Consider the following 10,900-nt stretch of genomic DNA (forward strand, 5'->3'; position numbering starts at 1 on the left):
GTCCCAACTGCACAGCTTGGCAAGGAAAAGTAATAATACTATAAGAAACCTTCCATGGTAAACAAACCAGTTAAAACATATGGCAAAACGGATATCAAATAGCTAGTACCTGCGAGGGTTTGATAACGGACGGTTCGTAGCCTCTAAAGCGTTGCAGAACGAAGGGTTAACGCTGATGCATTCGAGCGAGAGATGGAGCACTGAACTGGGTCCGGAAAGACCGCAAGCGTAAATGAGCTCTGAGACCATGTGGAGGCGTTTAAGTATCACATGGAACCCTTGAATGATTCTCGACCATCCGATCTCTGGAGGAGATCCAGGCCGTCGAAGCAAGGCGGGAACCAAAAATGATAGGATCGAGATCTGCATTTCCAAGGTGTCACATGGCCAAAGGAACCAGGCCATGACACCTGCCCCGGTAAGGACGGTTGTCTTAATAGCGAGGGTGAGTTGGCACCTGTACATGCTGCGGCGGGACCATCATAGCCCGCGCAATATTAACTCACGATACTGTTGGTAAGCCTATCTGAAGGTCTATCATGAGGGTAGGACTTACACCCAAATACACAATTGATAATACATTACAATGCCGCGTAGTGTATGGAAAGCAAAGTTAACAGAATAATCTTTGCCCGTTGATTTTATATATATATTGTGTAATGTTTATGTATGATTGTTAAAAGTAATGTGCACACATAAGACAATAGTATTATAAAGTGGGTCGCTAACTATAGGTTAGGCATACATCAAATTTTTTTTTCTATATGTATGTGGATATAGGTGTGACAACTCCTAACTACGACACATTACATGAAAGCATTACTTCCAACACCCTCCCTTAATGCTTACATGGATAACATGAAAAACACACATACAACAATAAATAAATCCTTGTCTCAGTGGTCTTCATTAGCACCCACATCCAATCTAGAATTTCGTAAACGCTGCTCTTTCACCTCCACATCTTCGAGTTGTTACTTGACCTCCATTTAAAATGTAACTGCCTCTGACCATTGTTGATGAACTTTACAAGATCAATAATATTGACAACTCGGCTCGTCGGGGCTTCCGCGATAAGAGCCATCAAGTAATGAACCATCCTATGGACCAACCACCATCTGTCAAATATTTTGCTTTCGGCTATTCGTTAGTTGATGGGATGGAGGTCTGGATATTGAATGTGCTCAAGAGTTGATCAAACAACTTGACCTTACACAAGAATTGATATTTCAGACACCAGAGCTTCTAGTTTAAAAACCACCAACCCTTTTTATAACCAAAATTACTAACACACAATAATTGATGTTTCAAACACCAAAACTTCAAATTTAAGAGCGATGAACCTTTTTTTATAACAAAAATTAAAAAAATAATAAACTTCTTCAACTCGCACTACAAACACACAATACATTGCATATAAGATAAAATAATAGATCGCTACAAAAACATCAATGTAGCAACCCATCTCATGTGCCTCATCTAACATTGACAACATCAGGGTCAAACCCATTCTTGAATGGTGGATCAGGGTTCAAACTGGGATACCCTTTTACGACTGCAATTTTGTGATCGATGGGCATAAACTTTGGGGTTGAACGAATTGATCGTTTAACAGACCCGTGACCAGCAAATCTTCCTCTCGGTCAACCTTAGCGGATTGCTAATTCACATCAATGACACAATTACACACAAACTCTAACGCACCACACAGATGCTCTCAATACGCAGGTCACTTGACACTCAGCTCCGCCACACAGCAGTCAACTCCTTTGACACAATACCACTCTTGGCTCGACGCTCCACGAATTTCAGGCCACCTCTTCGGTTTGAATAATGATAACGTTTTCCATGGCCAATCACCAAACATATTTGGAATTGTTTGCAGCTGCCTAGGGAATTGCGTCTGCTTGGAAAATAGGAAGAAGCCGAAAGAGACACGATATTTTTACCGAGTGTTAGATCGTTCAGATCTGATTTTCTCCCATGCTACGACAATAATTATTCACACACATCTAAATTCTTGCATTTCACATCTCTTTCTCACCCGCATCAGCATGCTTAAGCAGGAGAAATTGTGTTGTCTAAGAAGAGATCCCTCTTGATATGACAACGAAGACGCAATGGAGATGGATTGATGAATTTGGTTGATGGATCTGACAATGTTGGTCCTCGTCCTCCCTGTTTGTAGCCAGTAGCAAGAGAAATCACTGACCTATCAAATAATGCAGATCCTTTACCGGACAATGCAAATTATTGGAGCCCTTGTCATATTTGATCTGGAGTCTACGGAGGGGTGATTGCAGGCCTTCAAACCACCATTGAATATCAAGAGTGCACGGGGCTCTATAGGGTGGAAAATATTGCTTTTAGAAGGCACCCTATTTTCGTAATAAATAGCAACTCCAAATAGTTCTAGAAGGTTCTTCACCGACAGAGAAGCGACTAAATCACAGTCGCCCACTGCTCTTTGATAGCGCGCAGGAAACTTCACTCCTGACAACCCAACTACAACTCTTTTCAATTGCAAATATAGGGGTTCTGATCAAACAAGGGTTTGAACACTACACCAACATTAAAAAATCACTCATAGAGTAAACAATCTGATACCCTAATCTATTTAGAAAATAAAATTTAAAGGTTCTTTCACATTTTCCTGGATTTCCTTTTGAAGGAGTAAAGTTAGACCATATTCTGATATCATGTTAGATAAATAGAAGAGAGAGCAGAAAGCGATTACACATAACACAAATCTCACTTGATATTTTTATTGATCACTAGATGTACAAATATATAAGACACAGAGTATTGACTTTAACACAACTAGATCAGCGTTACAACTCACATATTGGAAACAAGAACTTCTAGACTGGGTCATGGTAACTCCTAATGACAACTACACATGACATCGAAGCATTACTTCCAACAGTAAAATGTATCTTTCACTGCTCAAACTTTTTTTAAATAGATCTCAATCCCTATTTTTAACCTCTATTGTTGGGTGTCACTGGTGCTTTAACAATTGTCATTGGTGATATTAGTGATATTGTTGGGTTTAGGGTTGGATCCATTACTCTCTTACTCTTTTAACTGGCTCCACTTAAGTAACTACCATATTGGGCAAGCAACCTCTTTCAGAAACCTGGTCAAATTCACAACTTTTCGTTAAAAGAACAGTTCTATCTCTAGAGCATTGTGGTTCCCATTCTAGTACTAGCTTCCCAGATGGTTGCTTTTATAGCACAGAGATTCAAAGGAGCATAACAAATAAGCAAATATATGATCTCTAATTGTATGTAGAGAGGTTGCCACATCACCACTGGATTGGCCACACTCAACAAATGAGGTGTTGTCAGATGCCAGGAGAAGGTTGTGGCATCATTTGAGGAGATTCTGGCATTCTTGGGTAGGGCAGTAACAATCTCACGCATCAAAACATTCACCCAAAAATACTTATTTACAAAAGTAGTTTTTTTTTTTTTTTTTCAAATAATTTGTTAAGCACTAACCAATATAAAGAATAAAAACTAGTAATCTTTAAGTACAATTTTTTAAGAAAGATTCCCTGTTTATTTTCTGATTTAAATTTATCTAGAATCTAGTCCATTAAAATTATAAAGTTTACACACAACTTAGAAATTATTCTTTCAAAAATTATAACATATTTTAATAACTCAAAAAACGAACTAAACTAAAAAATTTGATCATTCACATCAAAATCGTCTAAATTCATAGAGAATCGGTGAGCTTTGACCCGATGTGAAAACTAAAGTCCCTAGTAAAAACAAGGACTAAAAAATATACATATTTAATTCCATAACCTAAGGTATATATTTTTGAATGAAAAATCTGTTTCAAAGATATTCACATTTTTTTTCTAATAACCGCTTCCCCGCTTAGAAAATACGCTAATTGTTATAACTCTTAAAAACAAATGCTGCCTGATGTGAGTTTAGCTTCCATATTCGAAATGGAAACTATTACCATGCGTACTCTAATACCGATGATTCCCACAAATTAAGTGTCGAATATTTTTTTATGCTGGTTTCCGTTGTTGTCTAGCCCGGTTAGGACCTCGATTTCACCCAGGCGACCCGGGTTCTAATCCAGGCAACGGAAATGGTTTTTTAAGACCTTTTACACTTTCTAATTTTTAACGAAAGATTGTTGAACCTTTTAGCGTTTTCTGACCAAGTATGATTCGGTAGTGTTACAAATTGGAAGCAGATGCGCGGATCGACGGAACACAAACTAACTAATAATATCATATCATTAATTCTTTTCAAAATTCAAGTATAAAGTTGTACTATTATTAAAAGACATCCGCTGGAATAGCTCAGTTGGTTAGAGCGTGTGGCTGTTAACCACAAGGTCGGAGGTTCAAGCCCTCCTTCTAGCGTTACTCGTCTGTTGAATTTAACATGGCTGTTAGCGCTGTTAGCCCTCCTAGCGTTACTCGTCTGTTGAATTTAACATGGCTGTTAGCCCTCCTAGCGTTACTCGTTTGTTGAGTTTAACATTAACACTTGTCTGAGGGCTTTAACATGGCTGTACTCGTTTGTTGAGTTTAACATTAACACTTGTCTGAGGGCTTTAACATGGCTGTACTCGTTTGTTGAGTTTAACATTAACACTTGTCTGAGGGCTTTAACATGGCTGTTAGCCCTCGTAGCGTTACTCGTTTGTTGAGTTTAACATTAACATTTACTTGTCGGAGGTTCAAGCCCTCCTACCTCTTTTTGTTTTGAAATTACAAAAAAAATAAAATTATTGTTAAAAATATTGATTAAAAAAATTGCCATTTAATCAAGTGTTAGACTACAAGAATATTAAATCAAAATATTAACTTTATTTACTATTAACTTCTAATTAAATGCTATTTGTTTTGAAATTACAAAAAAAATAAAATTATTGCCATTTAATCAAGTGTTAGACTACAAGAATATTAAATCAAAATATTAACTTTATTTACTATTAACTTCTAATTAAATGCTATGGTTAAAAATCTTAATAAAGCTCTTTTTGTTTTGAAATTACAAAAAAACCAGATAAAATTATTGTTAAAAATATTAACTAAAAAAATTACCATTTAATTAAGTATTAGATTACAAGAATATTAAATTAAAATATTAACTTTATTTAATATTAACTTCTAATTAAATGCTATGGTTAAAAATCTTAATAAAGCTCTTTTTGTTTTGAAATTACAAAAAAACCTATAAGTAATATTATATTTATCTAATGACATGATTAACTTTAATAATTGGAATAACAGATTTTTGAATGTAGAGTGATTATTTAATGAATATAGATCATTAATTTAATATAAATTTATTTGTTATATATAATATAAATTTAAAATTATTTGTTTAATATATAAATTTATTTATTATATATAATATAAATTTATTTGTTATATATAATATAAATTTATTTGTATATTAATTTATTGAATATATATTAAATATAAATATATAACAGATTTAATATATTTGTTAAATTATAATAATATAATTTATTTTATATTAAATTTAATATATTTGTTTATTTGTTATATATAATATAAATTCAATATAAATTTATTTGTATATTAATTTATTTAATATATATTAAATATAAATATATAACAAATTTATATTTAATAATGTTCATGGCTAAGAATAATAATAATGTAATAAGAATTATATTTGTTTGTTTTTTATTAATATTGGAATTAGAAAAAAAGAAAAAAAAGAAATTTTTTTTTTAGTAAATATAGATTTATTAATAAACATATATTATTCCAATGGACCATTATATTTTAATAATAAATGAAGAATAGTATATTTTAAAGAGCAATTATCTAATATAACTAATAATTTAATACCATTTGTTTATATAATATTAGAATAATAATAATTATAGATTATTTAATAAATATATGGATATTATATTATATACTAAAAATATCAAATCGATTTTAATTTTAGATATAAATTAACAAATTTACCTGTTGTAGCTATTTATAGGAATGTTAATAATTAAATTAGTGGTTTGACTAGGATCCTTAGGTCAAAATTAGCCGTTGGCATTATAGCCGTTGGAATCTCTGCACACTCTATTTAATCAGCTTAGCCGGATTGGTTCTTCAACTTGTCCTGACGATGAACCACACTGGTTGGTTCGAAACGCGTCGACAAAAGATTGGTTATGTGATTTTGTCGAAGATTTTCTAAACCAGATAAAATTATTGTTAAAAATATTAACTAAAAAAATTACCATTTAATTAAGTGTTAGACTACAAGAATATTAAATTAAAATATTAACTTTATTTAATATTAACTTCTAATTAAATGCTATGGTTAAAAATCTTAATAAAGCTCTTTTTGTTTTGAAATTACAAAAAAACCAGATAAAATTATTGTTAAAAATATTAACTAAAAAAATTACCATTTAATTAAGTGTTAGGCTACAAGAATATTAAATTTTAATTAAATTCTATGGTTAAAAATTTAATAAAGCTTTCTTATTTTGAAATTACGAAAAAAACATCTTAAAGAAAATGTTATGCTAAAAATATTAATGGAATTTCCTTGTTTCGTAAAAAGTTTTGATATTTTCTTCTATTTCTTTTTAGTAGAATATTTTTTGCTTTAAATTAAATTAAAAAATAACTTTATATTAATTAAATATTTTTTTTGGTTAAGATTAAGATTAAAAAAATAGTTAAAAAATAAAATAAAAATGTTTTTGTTCTATTTTATTTTTTTTTATATAAATTAAATTAATGTTGATGTAGTGCTTTTTTTTTTCTCTTATTTTTATTTTAATAATAAATTAATGTTAGATTCGTGTTTTTTCCTTCTTAAAATTAAAATAAATTAAAATTAATACAAAAAATTAAGTCCAATGACTTATATTAGAAGATAGGTATAAAAGACATTTTTATTAGATTTTAGTTTTGATTAAAGATAGGTATAAAAGACATCTTTATTAGATTTTAGTCTCAATCAGAGGCGATGGTTGACAAAATAAATTACTTTAATAATCACACTTTTTAACTTCCTCAAATATTTACAGCATGCTAATATGTTTTTAAACAATAAAATGTTGGTGGAGAGAGAAATAAATTTGCTAGCTATCACTCAAGCTATTGTTTTTTTACTATTTTGAAGTTAATTAAAAAAAGGTTTATGTTTTGTTCTATTTTAATGTAATATTTTTTTCCCTTTAAATTAAAAATAACTCAATATTTTAAGAAAAAAAAATTATTATTAAAATTATTAATTAAGAAAATTAGCATAAAAAAATTATTATTAAAATTATTAATTAAGAAAATTAGCATTTAATTAAGTGTTAGGGTTCCCTTATTAGGGTGTTTGAACACTTGGCAAATGAGATCGGAGGGGGGTCACTGCCCAATCGACTCTCAACATAATTAAGAGGGTGGTGACATTGCCTACCGTCCATGCATGAAGCATGTGAAGGATTATTTTGTATGTTATGGCTAGTGACGTTCTGGAGCATTCTTGTGTTGTTTCTATGTAGAGAGGCAAACTTTTGTGTCATGTATGTGTAATCCCTTTGTTACGAGTGGGATTTTCCTCCCCCTTTTAGAGTTTGGCAGTTTTGAGCTACTTTGACAGCCAATTAATGAAATGGAATGAAAAGTGGAAGTTTCAAGATTTAAATTGGCATGTCAGAGATTCAATTACGATTGTGATTCATTATGGCATCAATTTCCTAGTTCTCTATGCGGTTATGGGAGGTGGATATCATAGAGGAGATGATGGACATAACAAAGTAGAAGATGGCAATAATGGCAATTCTTTAGGCAACTAACGGGGCTACGTAGAGTAAAATTCAAGCGTTGGCCCTCTGACTTGCTTTTCCTTGGCTCTTCTTCATTGTTATAAATGGGTAACATCTTTCTGTTGGCTTAATTTATTAATTACCTTGGAATTTGTCAATTCTTGGCATGATGTGGATTTCATCAAAAGGTCTTTACAGGAGCTTGTTGTTGTTCTAAATCCTTTGAGTTTGGGGCTTTGAAGCTAGTCTATAACCAAGATCTTTTCTTCCTTAGCAAAATAGTTATTGGATGTTTTCTCTTGATGGCTTGGTTGGTGGGCTAGTTCTGTTCAGATTTATATACTATTGTCATTCCTAGAGTTTGCGTGGATAGTCTGGCTGTAATTTGTGGAGGTTAGTTGGTTTTCGGTTTGTGGTTGTCTCAAAGGAAGTAGTCTCTCCCAAGTCTCCTACTTTACTTCTTTTCTCTGAGGGGATACTCTTTGGTCGATGACTTTGGAGTTGGTGGGCTCTTTATTCCTAGCATTGTGTTGGTTTAGTATTCATTGCAGTTCTTATGTCACATCAACAAATGCATGGTCATCTGGGGCTGGTGGCCATGGCCAACAAAGACTGGCATGTGTTTAATTGAAGACCTAGGAAGCAATTGCTACTTACTACTATGTGACCTCTCTTAGTACTCAGGAGGATATCCAACAACTTGAGAATCATGTTTCTCAAGACCAACATGCCTATTCTTATTCATAACTATTAGATGAGGTTTCTCATTGGCTTCCCGACCCTAGTCACACCAAGGGAAGAAGGAATCACTATGTGCATTATATTACTTGTCCTTGGTAGTTAAAGACCATGTTAGGACAAGTTTTAAAGGAGAATAACAACGACAAGAATGACATCATTTATTTCTTAAATGATATTCTATGGAATTAGTGGAAATGATGGGCATGCCATGATAAGTTGGAAGCTCACTTAGTTGACGTGGAAAGTCATATTCATTGCGAGTTCAAGCCCTCGGTGCCACTTGGTTCAAGTGAAACGGATCCAACTCCAGTGACATCATTGGGCACCTGACCTTGGTTGTCATACTTTGGCTATCCTATATAAGTCTCTTTTATGGTTATATGGTCTCTTTGGATAATTAGTGTTCCTTCTTTTTCTGTAAATTCTAAGTAGATTCCCCGATGATGGGTGGTGAGGCCACTCGAAACATCAGTCTTTGCTTGAGTCCTTGATGATGGGTGGTGAGGCCACTCAAAATGTTAGACAAATATAAACCGCTACACTAAAAAATTCTAGAAATTGACATTAAACATGATTATGGACCTTGAAAATACCTATACCTATATGTCTAGTGGAATATCCATGGAAGTTTATGAATCATGTTGCAAGAGGAAGATTTCTATATGTCTCATGAAAAAAGACAAGGATTCATAAGCATAACTGAATAGAGTGCTCAAGCACATAAGAAATTAATGGACCCACACCATAACCATGAAATTGAGACAATTACATATAGATTTCAACATTTAACTGGGATTTATTAGGGTAAGGAGATAGTCACAGAGGGGTGAGATGTACATAGAGTTTTCAGGTTTCTACTTATCGATAATATAGATTCCATATGGCCATGGATTAGAGACACCATTTCTTATCATGGATAAGCTCCTCGATTCCTCTAGCCATCAATATTCAAGTAGGTTGTCCTCTTTGAGGTTTCATTTTTGCTATTGTGTTCCTAAGTTCTCCTTGCATTTCCCTTATTCTTGATTCTTCACTACAACCTTTAGTTTTAATGGGTCGGCTTTGGAAGGACAACCGTCACAATGGTTTATTTCCACTTTCTATTTTTCCAAAAAAGACAAAATGAAATAAAAAAACAATTGCATATGTATTGGAAAATTTACAAGAGAATCCAATTCAATTTGACATGTGTACCTTGACGTTTGCAATTTCTTGGTTCTCTATCTTCCCATTTTATGTTTATCTACTTCTCTATCATTATCAGTTTAACATATTATTCTATTTTATGTCTTTTGTCTTCTCCTCATTATCATCCACGCCATCTTCTTCATCATCACTAGGGCCACTTCATCGTCGATATCCACCTCTATCATCAATGTGATCCAGATTGCATTAATCATCATTGTTATTGAGAACATTTCACTTAGTACTATTTTTGGGTAAGAATATGATGCTTGATTATATTTCTTTATTAACATTATAAAATAATTCTTCACTGAGTATTTTTTTTTCAAAAGATATTAAAGTCATTTAACATATCAAACTTGCATTTAATTAAATGTTTTTCCTTACAAATTTATCGAAAAATTGATAAATGACTTATGTTCTAGTCAACCAATTCAGTGTTTAGTGTGTAATTTTCAAAAATTACATATAAAAGTATTATATATATATATATATATATATGAATCATGTTCTATGCACTTTTTTTTTAACAACATTCTTTTTACTATTTACATAAATTGAAAAACCAAAAACACCCTTTTTAAAAAGAGACATTTTTTGTAATCCTATAATTTTTTTATAAAAAAAAATCGAGTTTTTATGTTACTATTTTTTCTCCAAGTGCCTTTGGAAAATTTTATGTGAAACAGATTGAAATTTTGGTGGAGAGCTCGCTTTTTTTGTGAAACAAACAGAGTGAAACAGTAGGTACCAGGAAAATTTTATGTGAGATAGATTGAAAGAATGTGTTATAATATCTTTTTAAAAGAATAAAAGAATAGATATACAAACTTGGACGCATCTAAAGGCATAGTAGATGCACCATCTTCTTCATGTGCCTAAATGTAGGTGTGTAATTACAAAAATGATTATACCAAAGGTTGGCAAGATTTAGTAGAGGGATCCCACATAGCCAGCAACATATATGCCCATACATTAACTCCGTGGGAATTGTAGCTCACCCAGTTGTCTTATCCATCATAATCTCCCTAGGGAAGCCTAGGTAATCCCCTTTTCCATATATTCTAGAGTAGGAAGACATTGCCTCTAAAGGTGTAGTGACATCCCCTTGGAAGTAACCAGTGTTGAACGGATTGGTGAATCAATCAATGTCGTGGCAGGATGTCCATTGTGTCTTCAACATCAT

The 10,900-nt window shown here is 32.4% G+C and overlaps 1 non-coding gene across 1 annotated transcript; it reads left to right on the plus strand.

Annotated features, from left to right (window-relative positions):
• The first annotated feature begins 4,322 nt into the window (after positions 1-4,322).
• On the plus strand, positions 4,323-4,396 carry TRNAN-GUU (transfer RNA asparagine (anticodon GUU)). Its single transcript has one exon. It is a non-coding gene; the product is annotated as a tRNA-Asn (tRNA).
• The last annotated feature ends 6,504 nt before the right edge of the window (positions 4,397-10,900 follow it).

This window comes from Pinus tabuliformis, chromosome 3_2 (assembly GCF_031772625.1).
Source record: "Pinus tabuliformis cultivar Carrire ecotype Pingquan chromosome 3_2, CPIR1, whole genome shotgun sequence".
In the NCBI taxonomy this organism is placed as follows: Eukaryota; Viridiplantae; Streptophyta; class Pinopsida; order Pinales; family Pinaceae; genus Pinus; species Pinus tabuliformis.